This window comes from Trachinotus anak, unplaced genomic scaffold (genome assembly GCF_046630095.1).
Source record: "Trachinotus anak isolate AG129_WGS33_773 ecotype Australia unplaced genomic scaffold, CSIRO_AGI_Tana_v1 ptg000032l, whole genome shotgun sequence".
Taxonomy (NCBI): domain Eukaryota; kingdom Metazoa; phylum Chordata; class Actinopteri; order Carangiformes; family Carangidae; genus Trachinotus; species Trachinotus anak.
Window position 1 is genome coordinate 18,145,782 of NW_027273883.1, and position 27,697 is coordinate 18,173,478.

At 38.6% G+C, this 27,697-nt stretch overlaps 1 long non-coding RNA gene across 1 annotated transcript in view; it reads right to left on the reverse strand.

Annotated features, from left to right (window-relative positions):
• The window catches only part of LOC139613258 (uncharacterized), a 73,563-nt gene that overhangs the window by 24,984 nt on the left and 20,882 nt on the right, over positions 1-27,697 (reverse strand). Inside the window, exon 2 of the long non-coding RNA XR_011686712.1 lies at positions 8,160-8,215. This is a non-coding gene — a long non-coding RNA (uncharacterized lncRNA). The remainder of the gene's footprint in view (positions 1-8,159; positions 8,216-27,697) is intronic.

Sequence of the window (27,697 nt, forward strand, 5' to 3'; positions counted from 1 at the left end):
GACTGAAGTGATTACAAATCTATACAAGGAGATAAGATGTGTTCAAAATTCCATGATAAACCCTTCGATAGTGGTAGAGACTCTGAAAATGTCAACCTGATGGTGGTGCTGTACCTGTGTATTCTACTCTCTGTTACACTGTGCCATGGTTGAACACAACAAGCAGACACGTCTTTACTATCACCTCTCTCCTCTCAGTGTTAAGGATCACCAAAGTCATTCAAATTCATCCTTCGGGAACCACGGACGTCTGGACCAAATTCCATGTCAATCCATCCATTATTTGTCAAAACATTTCTAAAGAACAAAGCTGTCAGCCACATGGCGCATAGTGCTAGAGGAAAGTTCAGAGGATCACCAGTAGAGATGAAACAATATAAAAATTTTATATCATGATTATAGTTATTACAGTATGGTTAAAATGTGCTGGAAATGTTCAAAAAGTGACAACACATAACCTGAAATCATTGCACCAAGTTTGCATTTAAACATTAAAATTATGACATCTCCAATAAATCTGTGTCACAGATGAGAATAATTATTGTTATTCTTATTTTCCGTGCTCTAACGTCTTTCAGAGCACAGACACTGTAGACACACCTGTCACCTGCCCAGCACGGTGCTGTTAAACCAGAAACACCACTGCGCTCGAGGATGACAGAGTGTTAATTTAAAAACACTCAGTCACCGATCAAACCATCTCACAGAGAAGCTCAGCGGCTAGCAGCTCACTCTCTCTCTCCTGTGTGCTCTGGGTGCAGAAAAGCAAACTCATCTGGAAGTGTAAAACAATGCAATCGCCTTTTCAGCCTTGCACCATGTTTTGAACGACGCATAACAAACCCACATTGCTGGTCACGCGTGTGAAACTGTTGCTGGTTGATGCTGAACAAAACTTAACGTGAGTCAAATTAACATTAACATTAACCACGGTAATAAACAGTTATAGTGATGATTCAAATTCAAACAGTAATACTACTATATTGTAAAAGTGGTAATCGTATCATCCCTAATCATCAATAGGGATTCATCCTCTGTGGACTGTAGAGCTCAAAACTTAAAATGAGTGTAATTTTTTTTTTTCTAATTGCAGTATCGTACAGATAGTCCAACTGTCAGGAGACAAAAACAAGATAAAACACATCCTGCCCGCTCACTGCCTGACGTAATTAATAATCCTAAATTTAGAACTACAATGAATCTCTCTAAAAACAGCTTTTTGTAAGTTTTGCAATCACTACATAGCCAATGTTAGCATTAATAGCTATTTACTTACCAGTCTAGAAGAAGCATGGCAAGCTCAGCATTAGATTTTATTCCCTTATTCACCAAGGGCTGTCTCCAGATGTAGTAAAAAAAAAAAAAAACACAACCCTCTAGTGCGGCTTCTATCTCTATCACTTCTTCTCCTCTACGGAAGTTAGCATGTTAAACATTTAACTCCAGCCCATTCGGTGTGTCTCATCACTTTCTGATACCAAGTCAACTAGTGCTGATCAGACGGCGTATTATAACCTCGTGTCTTGTAAATGCAACAATGGCTGTAGCTCTTGGCAAAACCGGTCAGTAAAGAGCTGTTAATGCTAACACAGGCTACGTCAAAATAGCAAAACTTACAAATAGCTTCTTTAAATAAATGCTAGTCTATCCATAGCCCAGTGCTGACAGTCAGTAACCAATGACTGTGGCCCATAATACTGCACGTTGTTTGTTTATGTCTGAAGTCTTTCAGCAAACTGCATAAAATAACACAACATTAGCCATTATCCAAAGAGTCATGTCTTTTGAATGGAGTAACTGCAGCAGTACTTGCAAAAGATTTAATGAGTACAATGTAAAACTTATACAGACACACTAAGTGAAAACATTCCCTAATAAAACCCATGGTGCTTGGGCTTATAAAGACATTTGACTTTATTATTCAATCTTAATTTGACAGATGATACTGTTCTCATATGTACTGACCATTAAAGCAAACAAAAACAGATGATCCTGATTTCTTGCAAGTTTGTTTAAAACAATATTTTTGAGACAAGGAGGATGAGCTCATAACATGACTTTTTCTGAATAGCTGTATTTTAAGAGGTCTGGCCTTTTTGCCTCATTTTCCCCAACGGATATTTAAGAAAAACTTTCCTGCGTCTGACAGATAGAAATATGGGATTATGTTAAAGAGAGGAAACTTTTCTTGACTCCTTTGGGTATATACGGATAATTTATCCTGTACAGGGATTTGTGTCTATCAAACAAGAGTGAAATGTTATATAAGAAAAGTATATCTGGGAGGAATTTATTCAGCTGTAACTGATCCGTTCCTTTTCTCCCTTTTTGACGTTCTTTGATATAATAGAAGAGCTGAGGAATTGACTGGCGTGGACAGGTTTTGAATGTTTGAATGCATGAACCACTATGTCAGAATGAAGATAGTATACTTTGTTCAATATTCATGGACTACAGACATGATGGACGATTTGGAAATGAAAAGCTGGTTGTATAATGAAAAAAAGGAGGGCTATTCCTTCAAATGGGAGTGTATTCTTTTCTAAAGACATTACAAAGGCATTTTGAGGAATATCTAATGTTCTTTAGCCTGGGATTATATTGTATAATGCACAGAAGATATTTCAGGTTTCAAACCTTTTTACTTTAAAGAAATGTTTTTTCATGAAAACAATTTCTTGAAATAAATTATAATATTATAATGACTCGTATATCCTAATAGTTAGTAGCAGACACAGGAACTGTAACTGCTGCTGTGTATTTTATTTTCTATTACACCACAGCATAGTTTGATGCGATATGCAGAGACACTCCTTCAGCATCATCTCTCTTTTCTCAGTGTAACCGAATATCAAATTACAAAGCTTTCTCTAAATAACCTAACCTTCAAAACATAATCAACATCTGTTAATCTTGTAGAGTGTTTTAAGCATGTTGCTCTCAGACAGCTAGTCTGGAGGGGGTTACTGGAATTGTTGTTATGGTCACTCTATGACATGCATGTGGCCTGGACTCCATCAAGGTTATGGTCAATTTGTGAGCTGCAAGTCTGAGTCAGAGCTGGGAAAATGGAAACTGAGATATCATAAAGGAAGACCTTGGAGGACCAAGAGCCCAGTGAGTGTAGAGGAGGTGTGTTAGGGAGAGGGAAGGGAAGGGGATAAAGAAAGAAAAACAGGTAAAGCCAAACATCAACAGACAAGACAGCAACTACATGTGTCTAGTAAGACAGAGCGTCTTATTAACAGTAAAGCAATGGCACCAGTCTTGCACATGAAATGCATTAATGACTGCTCTTCTGAGACATACAGGATGTGTCCAGTCAGGGGATACTGAGACATAATGAAAAGATGTAGAAACAGCAGCGGTAGAGCTATAGGACCGTAATGAAGGTAACAACATAAACAACAGTAATTTGTCGAGATGCCCCAAGTAAAAGACTTGAGTAAAAGACTGGTATCAGGAATGATGCATGCATATGTTGATAAAGATTTGTATCAATTTCAATGGGCCCAATTAATTGCCAATTCTTTTTTCACTGTTCTGTGTTTCTGTTCAACTCCACTGGTGTTGTAAAGCTGCTCTCCTTTATGACAGCCAGGCTCTACAGCCTTACTGTGTGTTGCAAATGTGGATGCACCAGAGTAAGTGACTCTGACTGAACGCAGATTTGCTATCTTGTCTTTCTCTTTCTTATTAGCAAAGAGAAGCGTACAAGACATCGAGGTAGCATCTTCTCAGCTTCGGCTACAGGTTCAGCTACACCTATTACGCTATTTCAATGTGCCACATACATATTCAATCAACAGTGCATCTATGCTTTTGGTGTACACATCAGGACTGGCCAATTATCCGAAAAAGTATCAAAACCAAGATTTAGAACCTCTCATCAGAACTGATGAACTGTCCTCTTAAAAAAATTCCCACCTCGTGTTCACTCACGTGCCTCCACTGCATCCAGCTCACATTAGTCTGCATTCACTCAAAGCAAAGCTGGCAATATGGATGATGTGACCATAAACAGTGAACCTCAGGCTATGTCCATGAAAAAGCATCACTCCTGCAATGTTTATCCCTGGTGTCCACACCAGAGTTTTCAAGCCCCTAAAACAGAGAGTTTGGAAACGCTGCTGGCCCCATTTTAAATTAAAAACTCATGGGCTGCATTTTAGTCTGGACAGGCAGAAACAGAGAGAAAAAAAGACAGACCAATAAGCGCCAAAGGTGGAAGTTTGAAACAATTGTGACACTGATTTGAAGTAATATCATCCGGCTTGAGTACAGTTATGTATCCTAAGCTTCTCTGGGACAAAAAAATCTTGAATTTGAATCAAGTACTATCTCATCTCATTTTCAGGTTGTAGCTTGCTGCACTTGGCAGCAGAGGCATTTAGGCAAAGTATCAGCTCACACAGTACTGGTAGTATTGGTACCCAATATTAAATGATTTGGAATGGGTGTTTTCCTTTTAAACAGAGTGGAATTAATATTTCTAATCTTTAGGGAACACATTTAAAAACAAATTGTCAAACAAACTCTGAAATTTTCTTGTATGTAAGTTTGTTTATAGAGAAGATACAGTTACTATAGTTTTTTGGGTTGTCCATTAGTGTGTACGTTCTTTTGTGTCTAGGCATATATTGTTACACTTCCACATCTCTGTTTATGTGAATGTACCCTATGACTGTATGTGCCACTGAATTTCTCTTCTTCCTCACACAACCTTAACCTTTAACCCCATGTCTCCAGTTCTCTATCATTAATGCTGAGTCAGTGCTTTGTCCAAAATTTGTCCTAATCTGACACTCAAATTGACATCCTCATCGCTCTGTTGGCACATAGGATTCATGGAAGCAGTCCAGGGCCATATGTCAAATCAACAATAATGGTTTTATTATACAATGCTACCCAAGTCCAACAGACAAGACTAGGGATATATACCTCTAAGAGTAAGGGAGAGATGGGAATCCTGCCTGTGTGATGTATTCTGTGGTTTTGTGTTGATGGCATGCTTTCAGTTTCACTGTGTATCTATTGTGCAAGCAGACACAAGGACTGGAGACAAGAAAACACTGTATTCTCCAAGGCTTGGAGCATTACTGAATATTAAAGCAGGGGTCAACACAAAAAGAAAAATACATACAAAACCCAACAAAGAAGAGCAAGTCCTCTGTGTATGTGAATACAAATCTCTAGGATATATAATATGTTTTGCCCTTTTTATAGAGTAAACTAAATACTATGTTCCTGTATATATTGTGTGTTTTTATATTAATGAAAAAAGTAGGGATGTGACAATTCACCACTTGGCTCAAACTCAATTCAAACAACTTGAATCAGGCCAAATTCCAGAGGGATTCACTGCTAAATAATCCCCCCCCCCCTCAATATTACAAAAAAAAAAAATCTTACTGTGGTTTGATTGACTACTTAAATACCAGACCCTATAAGCTCATCTCTATAAGTCTTATCTGCCCAATGAAGATTCACATCACATCTTGGCCTAAAGGTGTCCATACTCCCCTGCACATTGTGCCTTAATTGAATCTTCAGTGAAATATACAGTATGTCAAACATCTACAAATTGGAAGTAAAGACCAAAGATGCAAAACTTAATAAGGGAAGCAAATAATTAAAGTTAGCAGATGTACAGTATCAGGGCAAATGTATTAAGCTGGCACAAACTTGATGATAGAGAGTCTCTGCCTCGCAAAGTCACTAATGCTACATTCACAATCAAAAGGTTATCTGTAATTTTTTGTTTAACAATGGCTTATATGGATCTGATCAATTTTTGTGGGAGGTCTATACAGTGGAAATTAAAATTGAACACAGCTTTAATGATAACTCTAAAATAAAGGTCTGCTGAGGGGAACATTTGATAATATACACAAATATGTCCATCTTATCCATAATTTGTTACAAGATTCCTCTTGAAGAAGAAGTTAAAGGGGACTTTAACTACACTCCTAAGCATCTTACTATTTTGCCACATATTATATTGCATTGTTACAGGGTAACCTGTATTTTATATTTTCTTTCTGCATCGAGTCATCCAGTCCATAACAGGACACTGAATGCACATTGAACAGTGAATCAGTGTCTAAAGGAGAGATAAAATAGTGTGTGTGTGTGTGTGTGTGTGTGTGTGTGTGTGTGTGTGTGTGTGTGTGTGTGTGTGTGTGTGTGTGTGTGTGTGTGTGTGTTTGAGTGAGAGAGAGAGGGGGAGAGAGGGAGAGAGAGAGAGAGAGCAGAACTCTTGATGGCTGTACAGAAGTAAACATTTCTGTCTGTCCTATGTACACTAATGCTGTATGTTTTCATTAGAGAGAACATTGTGTATGCCACTGATGCTTTTTTATTGCTTTAACATTATCATTCACATTTCATCTGCTCACAGCACATCCATGATGAATTCATTGCCTTGAATACAATCACTATGCAAGGTTTCCTTGTTTATGCATTTGATATGATATTATAGTATATAAATATTGTTACCATGCCATTCTAAAAAAAAAAAAAAAAAAGTATTATGTAATATAATATAATATACATTATATATTATTAGATACTATCTACAATCAAATAAATCTCCAACCAGTTGTATCTACGCTACCTGATTATGTTATAGCCCCCAGGAGCAACCCACAGCAATATATATTATGTATTTACTTAGCAGTTCATTTTTAAATAGAGGAATATATAGGCTTTTGTAAATGCTTTGGTTTTAAGCCTGATGACTATACACCTGGTGTGCCACAGACACAAACTTAAAGTTAGAGTTGGCCAATCAGACAATCTTACTTCCCTTGGCATATGATGTACTTTTTTAGATGAATCAAACAAATCACATAATTAAAAGGGGCTATGTTTAGATAAATATGTTTTTAGAAGAGACCATAATAAATGAAGGCAGGGAAATATAAAGCAGAATGAACTGGGCTTGCTAGTTAGCAGGGACTGAACTTTCAAATGAATAAATAACGGCACTGCACAAATGAATACTAAGCAAAACGTGTGATTGGTTGTGACAAATTGTGGACAAAGAATAGTAGCAAGTGGACAAATGTCTGAAAGAAGCATTAAAGCGGAGGAAAGATACAAATCACATCTTCCAGTCTGAATAAAATGAGAGATGAAATGAAATGAGATTTTTGACTTCGGCCTCTAGCCTTAAGATGAAGTGGGAGTTGACAGGCTGTATGTCCAGGCAACCATAAACACACCTAAACATGTGACCACCTAAACACGAGTTTAACCCAATCTGTGGGGATACTCATGATTCAGATTGCAGATTGTGATTCCACCCAAAAAGGCTGTCATTTGATCTTTTGTCCAGATTGCTCAATGGCAAGAAAAAATAAGCGAGCCTTGAACAACAAAAGCTAACTGGAGTGATGAGTCTGAAGTCCAATCAATAAAACTAGAATGAAGGTGTGGGTTATAGGTACTCTGACTAAAAACAACCAAACATTTGGAGTTTTTTATCCACAAGAAGCTTCTGCTAATCTGAACCATGCCTCACAAAGAGATCTCAGACGTACAATCAAGAGTTGTTGATTTGCATAAAGGTGAACGGGATATAAAGTAATTTCAAAGAGTTTAGATATTCATCAGTCCACAATTAGATAAGCTCTCCTTAAATGGAGGTGATTTAGTGCTGTAATAACTCTCCGCAGAAGTGGGCGTCCAGCTAAGATGAATCAAAAGACACAACGCAGAATGCTCAATGAGGTAAAAAAAAAAAAAGAGCCAATAGTAACAGCTAAAGGCTTAAAGGAATCTTTGGAGCTGGTTAAAATCTCTGTTCATAAGTCTACCATACTCAATTCATGGTGTACGGCTGCATGGAGCCTGGCAGGACAGAGAGGGGAGGCCACAGTTCTTCAAAACAAAACCCATCACTTTGTACCTGAAGTTTGCCAAAGAGCAACCCACAGCACTACTGGGAAAATGTTATGTCAACTGATGAAACTAAGGCTGAATTGTTTGGGAAGAACATGTAGTGTATGATGTAGAAATGGCACTGCATACCAACATGAAAACATCGCCCCAAAGGTGAAAGTAGAGGTGAGGGAGCATCATGATTTAGGACTTTGCTGCCTCTGGGCCTGGGCAGCTCGCCATCATCAAGGGGAAAATAAATCAAGGTATCTTACCAGATAATGTCAGAGCGACGGTCCACCAGCTGAAGCTCACCAGAAGCTGGCTGATGCTGCAGGACAATGACAATGACAACATCAAAGTAAATATACTACAGAACGACTTCAAACAAAGACAGTTCACCATCTGGACTGGCCCAGTCAGAACCCAGACCTCTACCCAGTTGAGATGCTGTGGAATGACCCAAAGAGAGCCACTCACACCAGACACCCCAGGAATATGTCTGAGCTGAAGCAGTTCTGTAGGAAGAATGGTCCAAAATTCCTCCTAAACATTGTGCAGGTCTAATCAGCAGCTACTGGAAGAGCTTCTTTCTGATTATCGTTGCTATGATTTGACCAGTTATTAAATCCAAAGGTTCCATTAATGTTTAATGAGTGTGTTCAATGAAGACACAAAAGATTCTAATTGTTCAGCACATTGTGTTTGTTTACACTTGTGACTTACATGAAGATCAGATCACATGTTATGACCAATTAATGCAGAAAACAAGGCATTTCCAAATGGTTCGTCTGCTTTTTCTTGCCACTGTATGATGCAACAGGTCTGCCAGCCGTGATCTATCTCTTCAGCCAAACAAAAAGTGAATAGGTTAACCAATGCTACACTCTGTCTTAATGTTTGATTGACTGAAGTAATTTACTCACCCTTTTCCACTTGTACTTCTCTCAGTTCAGGTAGTGATGACAAGATAAATCTATAGTTTCATTTTAATACTGAAAAATTCATTTGAAATAAATGCTATGCAACTGTACTGTTCCGTATGTTTGGTCGATCAAAGGTACACTCCTTTTTCCCACCTTTCCTATGTATGTTGGTCTCTACTTCTCTCCATCCCTCCAGATCTCACTCCCTGTTGCTTGGAGAATTGAACAAATGAAATTACTTGTTCTTCCATGCTGTTAATGTCATTAGATTTTGAAGGACAATCACATAATACATCACGGTTATAGCCGCACTACCAAAAATAATAGGCATTGCTGTAATCGTTTCTATAATGCAGGTTTGTAGCTACATTGGTGGCTCGATCTTTATACGGCTACATGAATAAAAAAATAAGGAACTTTGCTGCAGGCTTTTTCCATCCTGTTTCTCTATTCATTAAACTGTTGGATGAAAACATGGAGTCAATTTGTTTCAATTATTTTTTTACCTCCTGTGAAAATATCCATGTAATAATCTTTGGTCATCTCTAAAAACACCTCCGAGGAGGTGTATATATGAAAGGTTGCATTTTATGGGTGTGTTGCTGGAGGGCCAAGCAGAGTGATGTCAAATGGGTGTCACCACTGAACCCTAACACAGGGCACGATCCAGTCACGTTTTTTAGTCATCTGTCTCAGGAATCAGATAGGCTTCACTTTTAATCAAAACAACCATCTACACTGGCTGAATAACACCTGGGTTGACTGGGTTTACGTGCATAACAGTGACCCTAAGTGTAAATGTCTTGTTTAAGTCTTTTTTTTTTTTTTTTTTCTTTTTCGAACTTATGCCTGTACATACACAAATTTGTGTATTGGGCCGTGAGCAATGTCAAAGGCACAAGCAAAATACATGGATTAGCAAGTATTTAGTATTTCTCTGTCTGTCTTTAAGCTACTCCTATCAATGTTTTTGTATTAACAGTGAATATGTAGCGATGAACCTACAAAGAATATTCATCCAACTCTCAGTTCTATAGAGTGTTTCAACTGTCATTGTTTTGGTTTTACAGCCCATAATTTCATTACAAAAAAAAAAAAAAAGAAAAAAAATGACTGTATGCTAACAGTCACAAAGTTAGTGACTGGATAGTGGCTAAACCGAAAAGCCAGATATAAAGACAGAGTGAATATTGATGGTGGACACAAATATTTGAATTGAATAAAGTGAAAAAGACACTATCATCTCAACTTTATCATAATAATTTTTCAGTGTTGTGAAAAAAAAAAATCAAAGATTGCAGGTTTCAGGCTTACATCTTCTTTATATCCATTTATGTGTTATCCATTTAGTTTTTTTTTTGTTTTTGGTTTTTTCTTGTTATGGGTTTGTCTATATCTCTCATCTGTTACATCCAATTTATTCAGTCACAAATTTCATTTAGCCTTTGTGCATCTGTCCGTCTCATTAATTTGACATATTTCCCATGTTTGTTCCCCAAATCGTCTGAAATATGTATAAATGAAATCCATTTCACTTTTTAATATAACAGTCTGAATGAAATCAAGTCAAACCATCCAATACCACAAATACTACTGCACACAACAGAAAAATCATAATAGAAAACAAGGTTGTTGGCATTTTCCTCACACCTCTACTATAAGAAAGGCCACTTTATGCTCTATTTCAGGTGGACCACTCCCTCTGTGGCAGAGAATGGACCAGAACAAAACAGTTGTCTGGTGCTTTGAGCTCCCACCCTGTTCCTCCACAAGCCCATATTCCACACAGCGGGCTGTGAAATCATTTTTGGTCTCCCTCGAAAGAGAGCCCCCCATGCAGAAATCCATAAATTCATGAGCATCCACCATCCACACATGAAAAGAAAGGATGTGGTGAAAACAGAGTGTGATGGAGAGCAGGGGGAGAGAGAGTGAGTGAGAGACCAGAAAAAATGAAGAGGAAAAGCAGGGGCAGTTAACAGAGAGACAGACATGTGGCAGAGGAGGGTAGAGAGAGAGTCAGAGAAACTGGACAGGCAGTAGGAGAGGAGAAGAGAGGAAAAGAGAGGAGAGGAGAGGAGAGGAGACAAATGATTGCTGAACAGCAGTGTGAGCGCTTGGAGGGAGCCAGCATGAGACTGGTCTGAACCCCCAACCGATTTAGCGCCGGAAGACACAGACATAGGAATATCAAAATGCTTTGGTTGCTCGCACACACGCACGCACGCCTGTACACACACACACACACACACACACACACACACACACACACACACAGACAGCACACTACAGTAACACACATTTACACATAAACACATTAATGCATGAACACTTATGCATGCACCCTGCTTTTGATGCTCATTCACTTTCTGATCTTCACACATACTCATGCACAAATGGGTGCATGCTCAACGCACATACACACACACACACACACACACAGCTGCTCCATTCCTTCATCGTCAGCCCGGCTTCTCACTCTCCCTCTACTCCCTGGGAGATCCCAACCTGCCTGGCCTTGTTGCAGTGCTCCCATCTCTTTGCAGTTCTCCTGACTTCTTCTTTGCTCATCTGCTCCTCACTTCTTAAACCCTGGGAGTAGCATTGCTAAACCTGGCACAGTATATGTAGCTAAAGTGCAGTAGGAAAAATAATGTACCCAAAGAATTGATTCTTACATAATATGTTAAAATGATAAAAGCTATTCACTATTACTTTTTTCTGCAGCCTATAGGTGCAAATTGAATTTCTATAAGATGATATTGTGTTTCATTACAGCATATGAGATTTTGAGCTAATTAAATTAGGCCATTACATCAGCAATGGATGTGAAAATTAGTTTTATCTTTTTATTTGAAGATTTTTGTTAATATGTGAATACAGTGTTTAGTGGCTTCTGAAATACCTGGATACTTGATTACATTACATTGAAATGTTTCTAGAATGTGATGGGATTTAATCTGTAACAAATTCAGTTCAGTTGAACGGACATGATTTTGACAAGTGCACACTGTCTAAACACAGTTATAGTGTATGAGACTGGTCTGTCTAGACTCAGTAACAATACAAAAAGGTCTTAGTTAGGGAGGTAAAAGGAATTTGGAGCTGCCATTCAAGCAGCAACAGTCTGTAGCTCTTCATCAGTCTGGCCTTTATGGTATAGTAGCAAAATACTAGGCACATGACAGCGTTGACTGAGTTTGCAAAGTGGCCTCTAAGAATTTTACCAAAATTTAAGTCTTTGTCCTGAATTGTAAGCTGTCTAAGTAGTGCTCAGTACCCGCCTAATACCATCTGTCCAGAAAGGCAGAGTGGTGGAAGCATAAGGCCATGGGGATGTAAGGACTGGGTCAAGGATGGACTGAAAACCTCCAAGGAGCAGACCACCACAGGCTGAAAAAACAAACAAACTAAACAAAAAATAATTTAAAAATCAGGAAGACAATTCTGGAGTGACTTTAGCATGATGCTCTTTTCTTCAGTGACCCAGCAAATGCCTGGACCTATGCCCCAGTGAAACTGTCTGAATAGACTTTATGATAACAGCTGAGAAATGCTCAAGGTCCAATCTGTCAGGGCTTGAGAAGATCGACTTGGGGGAATTGGAGATCCAGATGTTTAAAGCTGACAGAGCCATAGACATAAACAGACACAAAGCTATAATTAGTGTTAGTGGTGTCTCTGCAAAGCATTGAATAAGTGAATGAATGAACTGAATATTCGTGCATGATTTTGCTACACTTAAACCAATAAACTATTTTCTAAAAACATGTTTTTAGGTTTTATCAGTATGAAGTATCCTATGTAGACTTACATCTGGAATATTCCATAATCAAGACAAAGTTTTGCATTTCAGGTTTCTCAGGTTTCTACTTGTAATCAACTTGTACTGTATATGTGCTATATATGTATTTATTAATTGGCGTATAATCACATCAAAGAAATCAACATTTTTCTCATACACACTGTTATTGTATTTATCCATGCCATTTTAAACAATAACAGGGCATGTATGTTGCAGTATGAACTTACATGTTAACATGCAGTACATATACTGTGCATGCCATACTGTCATCACCTGAGGGTTTGTGGTTGTTCTCATGCTGATCTCTCTCTATGTTGTGTTCTATCTATAACTTTAATTAAGACTGGGGCTCAGCAACTCAGTAGGTGCTCTGTAGACACCACTGTGATACACATACACAAACACAACCATGTTATTGGCCAGAGTGCCCACACACACATACATGGAGAAGATAGCAATTCTGTAAATACTGCCTATACTCCAATGTAACACACACATGCACATGCATACACACATACAAATGCATTTGTTTAATAGTAATTACACAGTACACAAAGTTGTCCATACACAGGATGGGATGCACATTTACACACACACACACACACACACACACACACACACACACACACACACACACACACACAAATGTTCACATGGTGACTTAGCCATGCAGTGACAAAAGGTTAACAGGTCTACACAGGTGCACCAGGAAGTGTAATCACCACAATTATTTCACCACAGGTGCCTATTGGCCACTGAGGAAAATCACATGACATCTCCTCACAGTCTTTGACATTTGATTGGTTAATATGGTTCATAATGTGACACGAACATAACAGATCAATAATCATAATGAGGCTAAAAAAAGAGACAGTGTTTCTGTGGAGATGGGAGGTTGTGGGGGTATTATCGCTGGGGAGGTGATGAGAGTTACCATTCTAAATCTTTGAATAGAAGGAGAATAAAGGTAAAGGCATAGCACAGGGAGTTAGTGGGGGAGTTTACAGTGTGTGCTGACTGACACATGAATAGCTAAAAGCCCAAACATAGTCATACTGTAAAAGGGAATGATTATATATATATATATATATATATATATATATATATATAAGGATAATAAGATACTATAATCACAATGTATATATGTAAGCATTGACTTAAAATAGAGAAAGTGAGATTAGGTGAAGAAAGACGTGTGATGACTGATTCACTGATTCTTTGTGAAAAAGGCAAGGAAAGAAGGAAGGAAGTAAAAGGAAGAATTAAGTCTTTAATTAAAGAGACTGTGAATTGGTTCAAAGAGAGTGAGCAAAACTCATTGAGACACTATGAGAGACACAGAGATAATGAAAACAAAATATTGTCAAGGATATGAACTCATTACAATTTTTTAGCCGTAGCTGTGCTGCGTCAATAATAGTGTTGATTCTTTTAAACATTGAATATTTGCATGTTTAATGAAGGGACAAACATAACCCTGACTTGTATGACATGGTGGTTAAAATAAATATCTTCATAAAACACTGATGGAAATGGAATGGATTGAATTATTTTAATTGTTTTTATTTTTGCGTTGACTTGGGAAGTCAAAAGCTAAAAGTGTGGTTTAAATAAAATTTCCTCTGCATCCATCATAAAAGTGCTGAAATGATTCTTTACTAGTACGCCTGCTTCCACAGGTCTTGTCTGCCCCCCTCAGGCTGCCAAACAAATAACAGGCGTGTAAAGTTATGAAGTCAGTCCATTGTCTGGCCTCATTGCCACTATGATGTCATGGCAAATGAGTAGGGACAGAGGATATTATTAAATTATTCGTCTGTTAAGATGCTATGATCATTCTTCCTGGGGCTATTGTGGTAAGTCATTGGAGATAGAGAACTGCAGGAAAGATAAAACAGGAAAGAGAATAAAAAGATAAAACAGGAAAGAGAATAGAAAGATTAAACAGAGAAGAGAAGAGAAGAGAAGAGAAGAGAAGAGAAGAGAAGAGAAGAGAAGAGAAGAGAAGAGAAGAGAAGAGAAGAGAAGAGAATAGCCTATATTTAACACTCCAAGACACATCCCCCTCACTTTCTTTGACCCAGACGGCTGCAAAGTTCTGTCTCTTTTCATAGATTGACTGAAGAATTGAGGGTTAGAGTTTAGGAAGGTTAGGTGTGTCATACATACTGGCACTTAAAGATACCTTTGAGCAAGCTCTCTTTTATCATATTGGTATTAATCCACGGAGGGGTTCAAAATATGCACCATTCCATTCAGAATTTCATTTCACAGCAACTCAATACGATTCGGTGTATCAGGATGCCTGGGGTACTGGTGACAGTGTAATCTGCATTGGTTTAAAGAACACAGTGGAGACATAATCACAGTAGAAAAATCATTTGCAATAGTGATGATGATCGTTGATAAAGTCAAATATCAAAATACTACTCAGTTTAATCCTCTGCTAAACATGTAAAATCACTGTTTTGGGCCACATTTTTTTGTAAACACATTCACCTGTTCTGTGAATGTGTTCAGAGATGCATTGTAGTGGCTATTTGTTGGGAAGACAAGGATCCATTGAGAGAAAGCCACCTGTTCTGTATTTACTAAATGGCTATTTGTTTTCTTCATTTAGATGTTACATTGCATTTTAGACGAGGGATCATAAGCTATTAGTCCTATTCTGCACAAAGGCAAGGATGGGAAATGAGTGGAAACGGCAATCACATTAATGGTTTATGTACGGTAATTTCCAAATAACCACTCGCCTCTCCTTTGGCCTTTTGGTATTTATAAGCAAAGCCGCCATTTACTAAATAATGAGATGCTTTTAAACACATTCTCACACCATAAACAAACGTAATTAGGTCAGATATACAACTCAAAGAACAGACATGAGGAATGGCACATTGTGAGTAGCCACACAACTGTGTCTGCTGCCAAGCCTAATGTCCTTTTGCTGAGAAGTGCCTGCAAAGTGATGTCAAAGTTATTATAGATTTATAGTCTGTGCCCTGACGAAAACCCAGGGGTGTAAAGAAATACTGGGAAAATAATGCTTGCTAATGGGAAGGGAGTGCTAAATTATGCAAATCAGTCTCTGAGCCATTAATGGACATAGTATTTTTTAATAAATTGGGGGGTATCTTTCTTTCCCTCTTCTCTCTTATTAAGGCCATTTGGCATGGGCCTCGAATCTATAGGGGAGGTGTGTTTAAGTTAATTGCTCCTCTCTCTCTTATTGTGGCATGTTTTGGCCTTAATGAGAGATACATTATTGCAAACTTCTTGGAATGATATTAGCATTTAATAGGGGGACAATAAAATACATTGGGGACATAGAATCTGATGTGACAGAGCAATTAGGACTATGTTTTATGAGTGTCTTGCTGTTTTGAAGTGTGGTCTACACTGTGGAGTATTGCTAATTTGGAGCAGGGCACAAATGTCCAGGGCCATATCTTGGGTGGTGGGGTTCTTGGGAATCATACGTGAAATGCTGCCCATATTCGTTTTGCTGCTACACTTTGTTTGTAATGGATTTTTAACACATTAGGACAAGAGACAAATTTCAGGGCATATGTTGTCATGTCTGATAACTGAATTTCATGTTGTCATTCAAAGATTAAGCAAATGTAGCAGAACAATGTTTCACTGACCGCTGTTGTCCTGCTGTGCTGAAGCTTCCTTGTTTTTACTGTTGAATGTATGTAATGTAATGTATGTAATGAATGAAATGGAACAATTCAAAAGGACGGTGTTTGGATGATTACAATGTCAGGTGAAATGTCTGATGTTGTAGAAGTTCAACATTCTGAACATATCACAAATAGTTTTCATCCTATGTTCATCCCTTCTGTACATATGGATGTTGCCTTGTGCATGCTTATTTTCTACATATTAAATTAAGTCTGTGACAAAATTGGACAGTGCAGTATATATCTATTTTATGTGTGTGTGTCTGTGTGTGTGTATGTGTATAAAAAGATCTTTAGTAAATACACTTCCTCTTAAGCCGCTTATAGGCTGTGTGACTGCGTGTTTGAGCGTGTGTGCATACACAGTGTTTTTTACGGCAAAGTGTCAATATGTGTGCTTTTGATTTTGTGCTGTGTGTCAACATTTGTGTGTGCATCCTTGCATGTGTGCTGCTTACCCACTCACATCTTCTGCTGAGGTGTCATTTGGGTGCTCTTAACACAGCGAAACTGTTGATACATGATGCATTCAGACTTAGCTCCATAATCTAGCCATGGCAGAACAAACCCAATTGGACTGTGGGAGGCTGAAGGCAGGCATCTGTAATCCTCCTCCCAATAGACAATCAATCCCTCCACTGGCCCCTGGATGACTCCACAGAGTGCCCCCCACTCACCTCTTGTGTGAGGGGGATTGCTGAAATTTATGTTCCTGGTGGATATTTTCTAAGTTTAAATATATTAAATGTATTCATGTGTGATTACATGTTTCTGCCCATTTGTGTTTCTGTTTCTGTATAAATTTTTGAATGAAGAGGTGCAGCTAGCATCATGTTGTGAGTAGCTTCACTGTATTCACCTAGTCCAGAGTTCAGTGCGGCTGAACTGTGATCTGTAAATTGCTGCTATCCAACAAATGTTTGACGGTTTCGAGACATGGATAGAGGATATAGACCGTAAAGGGTTTGGCCAAAATTAACTATTTTTTAATCACCATTTTCTATAAATCATCAATGTATGAATGCTAATGGTAGCCCACAAATCACAAACCTAAATAACTCCAGTCCCTCCTGGAAAGAAGACTGACAAAGAAGGGTTTGATCTCAGGAGAAATTAAATGAAGGTCAAAATTTGCACTAAGGAGCAGCAAGTAAATTTTACCCTGCCCTTTCTGGTCTGACCGCACCTTTAGATGCTGTTCTGTTCACACAATATGGTTCGTTTGATGCAAATCTCCAGGTGTTCTAAATAACCAACAAATAACCAGTTTAATAACTTTGCGGCATGTTCATATTGATGTGTAAAGGTGTTTGGAGTATTGGTAATCTCCGGTGTACACAACCCACATGGTCCCTACATTGTTATTCTCATAATCCTGGCTGCTTTGAAACCTTCATACATGCTGCTGATAGATGTTGTTGGCAAAAACATCTGGTGGGTCTGCCTGTTCACTAACTGATAGGAGCAGAAATGGAAAAGAGTTGTGCTGCTAGAACTTGTAGCCTGAACAAGGTATTAGGAGTATATACTACTCAGTGAGAGTAGCACTTGAAGGACAGGCAGAAATCACAGCAAGGACGCATTGAATCACAGTGAGCCAAATGTGACTTCTGACTTCAATTATGAAACAGCTTCCTAAATCTGTAAGGCAGAATATCAAAATATACACCAATCACTTATAATACAAAAAAGTTACTATCAAAATACTGACCGAACAGAAAACTGTCAGTTAGCACACTCATTAGCATTGCTTGTTTGCTAAAAAGACAATTTGTTGTCACAGTTTATTCACAAGACTCATTTGTTCCATCAACTCTGTCTCATATCCGTCTTCAATCCACTGCTCTGCGAAGCAGTTCATGCTCTTTACAGTGGAGGGTTTAATAAAAGTATATGGTGCAACTCAGCTAAAAAGCTACGACAGCGTCCTCCATTTTGGACTCTCATGCTTTTTGTCCGCTTGAAGGTCAGCACTGCCAACATGGCGTTCTACTGGTAGATGGCACAAATTAATGGGTCCAGCTGAACTTACCACCAAAAAATTCTTCAGATTTACTTCCCCATGAGCAATTTCACTGATCACAGCGATTCCATCGATTGAATGAAATCGTGTGAGAATTTCACAGTTCTTAATGCTGGTGTAGTCTTTTTGACTGCTTACTTTTCTATTGCTCGATAGCTTATATAATTAAAACATTGTTTGATTATTAGTACTGTTGCATCCCATTTTTCTTTCCCTGGAAAACAATGTAAAAAGTCGAGGAGAAGATGCAGAAGCTTGCTTTGCATGCTCCCTTACCACTATCTGCTCCTCTATTGATTTCTTCCACCCTGGGCAAAGTAAATTCCTTGGCTGTGAAATTAGTAATGCGCATCATCACGCATCCCTCACAATCATCAGGAGATTGGGATATGTGCTGGTTGTACCTCCAAGCGTAACACATTTGCATGAGCCCTCGTGTGAGTTTAATAAAAGGCAAACTGTAAGATGAACTACTCTGGAAAAGTGAATTGTGCAATTTGGAGGGTGCCTTCGTAAAAACTGTGATGTACTATGCAAAAGCTTTGTAACTTGTTGCATTGTTATGCAGCTGAGTTTTTGTTTTGAAATAGCCCTTTGGGATTGTTATGCATGTCTCTACTTTTCTTTCTGTGCCCAGACTTGTTATGAAACGCTAGGTAATGTGCTGGTTATAAGTCTTTTTGTTGCAGTTTCACTGCACAAAAAAAAACCATTATGAACAACAAAATGCCGACCTGGCAGGCTCACAGAAATTAGCCTCTCAGAGATGTGATTACGTCTGTGCAATCTTCACTGGTCCTTAAACCAATACTGAATGACTCAACCTCATTAGGTGTGTGGATGTGTTTGAGATCTTCATGATGAGGCTTTATAGCAATGAGAAAATAATTGGCATTTCAGTTATGATCAGGCTGGGGGCTTACATCAGCAACATGGCTTACAGTCTGATTTAAACTTCAAGAAGTGCACAGACAGAAGAAAAAACACACCATGGTTTTGATCTGGCTCACTGACAAGGCCCTAGAAGGGCAATTCCCACAGACAGATGAGACAGGCATTTCACAATACAGGTTTACACAAAATGAAGTCAGAGCTAAATCCAAACTTGGGAATATTACAGTTTGTATGGACGCCAAACCCACAAAAAGGGGGCGTATACATTTTCGATTTGAACATCATCCCATGTGTCCTTTTTGAAATAAATGTTCCTCATTGTGTTTTACAGTATACAGTACATTTCCACTGGGGAAAAAAAAATTAAAATAAAACAAAACAACATCTGGGGCCGGATGTATAAATGATGCATACACACAAAAATCATGCATACGAGACTGTGAGCACCTCACACATTCTTCTGGCCATGTGTACACGTGGTTTTATAGAGCAAGTTAAGTTAGATACAGTGAAGTGAGAATGCGAAAAAAAGATGAGACACGGAATTTAACATAAAACAAAATAGCCAACCTCACGGAGCTTGCATTCATTATTATCATTATAAGTTTTGCTGTTTACACAGCACAAAAAAAAAGACAATTCATAAACGGAAATAATTGTGTTTGTGTGCTCAATGTTTCCTTTAGCATTGTTTAATATTATATCCCTATTTTTATTGCGAGTCATTCCATGAACTGTTTCGATACTATTTTGCTATTTACTAAACACTAATTTCAGACACCTGTCTGATATCCTAATTAAAACGTCTATAGTCCCAACAAATGAAGTTAAGAGCAAAACAGGACTTTACAGTTTGTACTAAAGTTTACTGATAAACTCGCATTCGTAATGCGACCAACAATCAGTGAAACTGCACTTCTTTTTGGTATTTGTTTCTGTGCCATTCCTGAGAGCTTGTGGCACAGACAGTGTTTTGTATGCACTAATGGATGAAGGGAGTGTCTTCATCCATTTATGGCTAATTGTAGGAGTGGAAATGAGGCTTGTGCATATGCTCCCAATTTCTCAATGAGATTTATAAAACGGAATCATGCGTACGAACACCAAATTAATTTACGTAAGACTTAAATATATATAATGACAATGAAATACTGTCATGCTTCATGCTTCCACATGTTATATTTAAAAGGTTTCTTTAGGATTCTTAGGACAGATAAATAATGACTCCACATGTTCAGTCAACCAAGTGTTGTATTTAAGTGAAGTAACCTGTTTCTTCAGCCACTGCAGCATGAGCAAACTCAAACAGATGCCGTTGTTATTCACAGTGCATCATTGTTTAATGATTTCTTTGCCTTTAGATCAAATTATGCCAAGCACTAATTGACTGTAATGGAAATGGGTTGACCACTATTGTCATAAGCTGCCACTGCGGCATGCCCCCAATCTCACTGTCTTTAAGCTGATGGCTAATTGTTGGTCTGATTGCTTGGCTTTCCAGTGCTGTGGTTTCCATGCTAATAAGCTAATTATTGAACAACAATGTAGCTTCAGATAATTCAATCACTGTAGACACTAATGAACACAGGGTCCAATAACAAGTGCTTGATATTTCAATTCTGCTTGCTTCTGTTCCTGACAGTTGGGGTCTGTGTTCATTGCTCAGTTTGCTGTAGATGTAATTTTATGGCAAATGGTGAGGTTAGAGAAGCATGGCCTGTAGTCAAACATGCATTCATTAATTTCAGAGGATAGCGGCTCTGAAAACGAGCCTGGATCTTATCCATGTATTGTGTATCATGTATGTTTTCACAGGTCATCATGCTAGTCCCACTGACTTTGGTAAAAGTTTGTCTTTTTAGTATGAAATTCCCCTTTTTGATTGTTTTGGCTGGGACATCAGTTAGAAAAGTAAAATTTACACTAAAAACACTGTAACCTTGGAAGATCCCCACTTGATGCATTTGACTAAGATTTCTGAAATGTCATACTATGGCTTTCAAACATTTGAATGAATTTTCATATGGACAGTAAACTCTGGGTTTTGTCCCCTATCACTTACACTGAAATTGTTTTAAATAGGCCTCTCCTGGAAAGGAGGAACATGGACATGCAAGCAAAAATAAGGCATCAGTCCTTTAGGTTTCTCAAAGTGCTCACATTTAACACGTTTAATATCGTTGTAAAATTGTCGAAGTGGAACCCACGAGAAAGACTGAAGTCTTTCAAACAGAAATTGTGTAGTGTTTATATAGTATATTAGTATACAGTACATTGGGACTGCCCTAAACTACCCAACTTCACACAGTCGCAAATACTGTCAAATAAGATAGATAACAATGACCAAGCACATACTCTACAGTATTTACCACTGATGTATTAGATGTAATGCAGATATGTTGCAAACATGATCTTCACACAGCCAACACCCTAGAACCTCCCTCATCCACCCCATAATGAGGTGGAAACTAGAGCTTAAAAGGGATAAAGATTCAGGCCCTATCAAAAAAGAAACACATCCTCTGATGCCACAAAGCAGAATGCTGCAAAGTGAACAAAAAAAGAGGATTGGGGGTGTGGAGATGCAATATAAAAGCTCCTGTTAATATTAAATAAATTTAGTTCAATTTTCCTGGCACAGAGGGATTTGGTGTCACGGAGGTTCATTTCATTGGCCTTTTGACATGACTAAATCAAATGCTGAGGAATTCATTTTACTATTATTTGATGGGCAGACAGGATTCACAAGGCTGGGAGCTGCTGGCAAAGGCCAGTCAAAGCTTTATCCTTTATTTAATGTCTGCCAGTCGACAGTAGACAGATGGAGAGAAGGAAAGAAGGAAAGAAAGACAGAAAAATTTAAAAAAGTAAGAAAGTTTGAGTGAGAAAGAACTTCTGCAAGGATATAAGCCAAACCAAAGAACAAGACCAATAGCATGGCATATTATTAATGAAAGCAAGGGAAAGGGAGTAAAAGAGAATCTCCTGCCTTAGATGATGCCCCACCTCGCTGCTGGAAGCCAAATGAACATTCTGATTTTTTTCTAACCATAAAATGGACGATTCTGAAGCTTTACTCTGACACAGGGAGAATTAAGCTGGTTTGACTGGGCTTAGGCTGAGTTATCACATCCCCCAGCCGGACACTACACACACAGGCTGAGCCCAGCAGAGAGGACGGAGGAAGAGGACTTGAAAGCAGGTGCGGGATTCCTATGGCATAATGCTGACTTGAAAAAGAATAGCCGTCTGTACTTTAGGCTTTATTGGTCTCCGTCATACAAAGCACAGCCAGAGGCAGCGTATCAGAGGTGGGAGGTGGGAGGGGGCTGGTAGCAGTACTTACTGTAAGATAGTTTGGAAGTTCTCGGTTGGAACCAATGATCCTGCATAAACTACAGGCACTTTTCACTTCCTCCATTTTATTAGTGTCTTTCAACCTTGCCATATACCTGTACTTTGGGATACTTTCTATTTCTTAGGAGCATTCTGTACAGTTTTTTAAACCTTTCACATGTGGCAAACAGTTATTGTTTATTTTCTTTAACTATATCACCACATGAAACATTAACTGAGGCTGACAATTCCATTTCCCATCCATTAATTGCTCTGTTAGTGGATCTTCAGGGTCTCACAGCTGAGGCCCCAGCTTTTAGCCAGAGGCTAGACAATATCTTTGCGTAGGCAGCACTTTTATTTCATTAATTTCTAAGTTCATTCAATCTTGTCTGTTTGTGGTGAATGGCGTCTGCAAGCAACCATGCATATGCATAACATTTACCCATAGACACCTATGCCTGTATGCTCAAACCAACAAACAAACGCGTGCAAGCAACAACACATGCTCCATTGATGGAAAGAGGAGGCCAGTGTGTTGGTGACGGTTGGTAAACAGCTCTCTGAATCATTAGTGTCTGTTTTTGATAGCTATTCAAGGTTACTTTATCTCAGGCCACCGATTTGAGCTCCAGTGACATACACACATACACACACCCACACACTGTGGTTTGAGACACAAGCTATAAACATGATCCATTTAAGTACAAATCCTGCTCTTTTTTTTTTTTTTTTTTTTATCTCCACAGTGCTGAGGCTGATCCGAGATGAAATTCTCTAAACCTGCAAACACCCACATCTCCGTGCTTCATAAATCAAGGCCTCTATCATTCTCACCGGCCCAACATGTTTTTCTTTGGAAATGAAGACATAGTAGAATCAATTAGTTTTGATGGACATGACGCTACGGCGGTCTTTCATGTACGGTGCAGTTTAGATTCTGTTATTGCTGCGAGAGCAAAAAGGAAAGTTTTATTATCACTGGAGTGTTCCATAATGTAATATTTGAGGAGACCCAGTACTCCTATGAATGCCTGTTTCACTGCGGTCAATGTCTTCAACCATCAACTTTACACACATCAAAAATAGCTCAGTGAAATGTATGGGAATAGAGTGCACTTTAAGTTCCTATTTGGACCAATTTACCTTTCCCCTTCCTCCCGCTCTGATACTCTTATGATTGCGTTTTTGTGTGTGGAAAAAGCACCTTCATCCTAAGGTAGATTTATGTCCTTTGGGAGAGCTGCAGCAAAACGCCACTGTATACTTTCCCCTGATGCCTGCTGATTCACAGTAATGGAAAGATCTATTGACCATGGAAATATACAACCACAGCCACATCTAATATTGTCACCATATTTTGGTTGAAAGCTGCAGAGGAAAGGGAGGTAAATCAAAGTGTCATGGACAATCAAAAAATACTCCTTACGGTCTAAAAGTTCCTAATGTGCCCGTGCACACATCATCTCCTCTGCAGATAGATGCATGGGCAACCACTGATGTGCACCTGCAGTATACATTTCACTGACATCCCTGTGGTTTCATTGCTGTCGAAAAATCTACATCCTGAATTCTTCATGGTAGATTTCAAATAAGTTTGGTAAGTTTAAAGTATTGTGGAGTTGCTTTGGTTATTCATTTTATTTATTCATTTATTTATTTATTAAGACATGCTCGACTTTGACAATATGAGAAGCTGACTGTTTGGCCTTGGCTGAGTTAGCCAAATTTCAAATGCTTGACCCATTCTCCTCTTTTAATTCTAACATCATGGAAAAAGACACTTGACTTTCCTACCTAAACCTTTTTCTAGAAGTTTATAGAAACAAATGACATTGAAACAATGTTTACAGTCAGACATAAACTAGTGATATCAGCTCACCACCATAATACTAAAGCAATTAAAACGAAATGTGGTTTCATATAACTCACTTGGGATAAATGGTCATTGTGCCGAATATTAATTTAGCATGAAACAAAAAGGATATTGTAAGTTGTTTTAAAGGCTTTACAGTGTCACCATATTAGCATCTCTGTGTATTAGAGGTGAAGCCATCTTATCACTATTCTTGCTTGGTCTCTCCTAAATTATCTGATGATCTACAGGCCAGCTTCAAAGCCACAGTCACATTATTCATACGCAAACCAGAAATTATGATTCCAAGTGTATGTCTCTTTAATATCATGCACTGGGGAAATTATGAATTTTTATTACAACCACAGTCATATATTTGATTAGGTCATAAACATTACTTCTTTGTCCTTCTAGGTCTAAAAATGATTCACTTCCACTGGAGGGGCATTAATCATACAATTAAAACAGTAAAAATGATTACAGAACAACAACAAGAAAAGGAACAGAAACTAATGAGCTATAGTGTGGTATCTGTTGTGAATCTTAATTGAAATCTCATTTTATCAGAAAATATTTCAAAGAAATATTTCATAGTTGTGTCAGATAGAACAAATGGGCTGATTTGCCCAGTTTTCTGCAAAAGAAAAGAGCAGGGAAAATTTTGCTAAAAACTTAGATTAGTATGTTAAGATACTAAGAACAGTCAAACGGTATTAGAATAACCAATGGGCCTGAAAGACTGTAATTTTGGGGCATCTAAACAATATCAACCAGGTCATGACTATGGCAAATCTCAGTAGACAATCCATGCAAATTCCACTCTCTGTATTCTCATCATATGCCACATTCACTCTTTTTCATACGCCACCTAAACACACAGAATGAGTAATATATTCTTCCAACTGAGATAGTCTGGAATATAAATTAAAGGTTTCCACCAAATCACTCCATGGAGATCTATTCAATCACCCATTACCTTTGATTCAAAAAGGCCAGATAATACTTCAATATGCAGGGGTGGCCTATACTTAAAGATAGCCATCCATGTGAATCCTGCCCATACTTAATAAGCCCCAGAGAGCAAGAGTTATGTTGGCTAAGAAAATGGAAGGTGGTCTGGGGGGGGGGGGGGGGGGGGGGGTTGAGAGAGGTGGAATGGTATAGGAAAAAAAGAAATAGCAACAGAACAACAAAGCTAAAGGAAAAGGAGGAAAGACAGAAAAGCAGCACATGAGAATGAGAGATCAACAGATAAACAGCAGATGGGGAAAAAAAAAAGAGAGAAGGCAAGAGAGCGAGCACCACACATGACAGATATACTTGGGTGAAGAGCTTCCAGCCAAATCCATCATGATGAAACTGTCCTTTGCACCAGGAGGCCTCCACTTCTTTAAGGTCTACAGGCTTTGATGGCTATCATTTTAAAGGTCTAAACATCTTACTCTCAAAACATGTGTAAAAAAGGGAATGGGACTTTTCCAGGTTTTGATGTTGGGGATGAGATATTGGAAAAACTACAAAAAAACCCTAAGCTGCTGGAATTGGCTGGGTGTAGGAAATTGTCCAAATTTCCTATATTTATGACAGATGCTTCATTTTAATGATACATCTCCAGATTTTGACTAAATCTATCTTTTTGGAAAAAATTCTAAATGGTTTTTACGATTGCTTTTTTTAAAGTTTCCCCAGCAGAAATCTCTTGTGTTTGTTTGAACACGAATCTCTCGGAAACTGTTTAATAATGATGACTCTTGTGCAAATATAGCCCTGACAGAGAAAAGGGACAGAACTAGCTGAGTTAAACAAGGTCAGAATCTAGGAATGACAAGGTGCTGTCAAGGTGAAGAACTCTCCTTCTTTGATTAGTTGTTCAATGATGTGTGATCACATTTCATGCACAACACTGTCCTGTTGTTCTGAGCTTTGGGAGAACAGGAAGCCAACATTTTGGAAAATACACATATATCTATAGTGGAATAGATATTTTACGATAAAAAGAACAATGTGAATTGGAGGAATGCACAAAAGCCTCATTTGTCACTTATTTGTTAAAATAAAAAACTTAACCATTTACAACTGATTGAACATGGATTAACTGATTGAACAAACGTGCATATTTAATCATTATATGTGGTATTTTTTGTCAGGTTATCGAGGATATCGAGGAAACACTAAGCAGGTTATCAAATGCAGTAAATTTGAAAATAAATTAATTAAAATCACTTAATGTCCCCCACATTATGTCCACACTTGTTTTCAGTGGGCACCAGGATGTTTCCTCAAACGAGGTCAAGTTCAATATTGTATCCCAACCGGTCCTGCACCTGACCTTGACCTCTGACCCTTATTGAGAAGGGAACGGGTGAAGTGAAAGTAGAACTGTCCTACAGGAATTCAATAAAGTTACAAACGCATGCTGGGGTATATCAGCAATTGTGTGTATGAGTGTTTTACAGAGAGAGTGAGAGGGGCAAAAGAGAGACTGTGTGACTCCATACAAGCATGAAAATTGTTATTTGTAGGGTTATTCTGAGCTATCACATCATCCACACATACAGTATTGGGTACTTTGCAATCAGCTTCATACATGCACTCACAAATACACACACACACACACACATCTGTTATGGTGCTGTTGAGGCCAAATACCATTATTCTAATTCAAGACTCAAGCAGTTCTGGACCACAAGAGGCAGTTGTTGGATCGCCATACCCTTCAAGCCAGTGACACAGTCTGTCTCGTACACGCAAACACGCACACATGCATATACACCCCCTCTCATCCCATCTCCTCACCTTGCCCCCAAAACACCCTGGAACAAAATTTATTCATTCATTTATTCATTCATCCAATCATTTTGGCCTCTTCACTATTTGAGAGGAGGTGAATAGGCCCATTGTGCTGCAACCTGTGTACCTCAACCCCTCAAGCACTCTGGCCAATTTTTGCTCCCATGCTGTCCCCTTAAGAGGAGAGAGCTGAAATGAAAAGCCTTGTCCTTCTCTCCCCCCCCCCCCCTTCTCCACCATCATCCTCCCATCCTCCTCTCCTCTCCAAAAACAACCCATAATGGGGGACTGGAGGCTGTCTATCTATTTTTCTGCCAAAAGAGGGGAGAGAGAAAGCGAGAGTAAGTGAGAGAGAAGGAGAGAGAGAGACCAGCAGTGAGCTCATCATCCTTGATTAGGCCTGTCACCACCAGGTAGGAGGCAGCAATTAGCCTTGGCCAGGCCTGTTCCACTGAGACACACACATGAACACATGCCCACACGTGCTCCCTCGCACACACA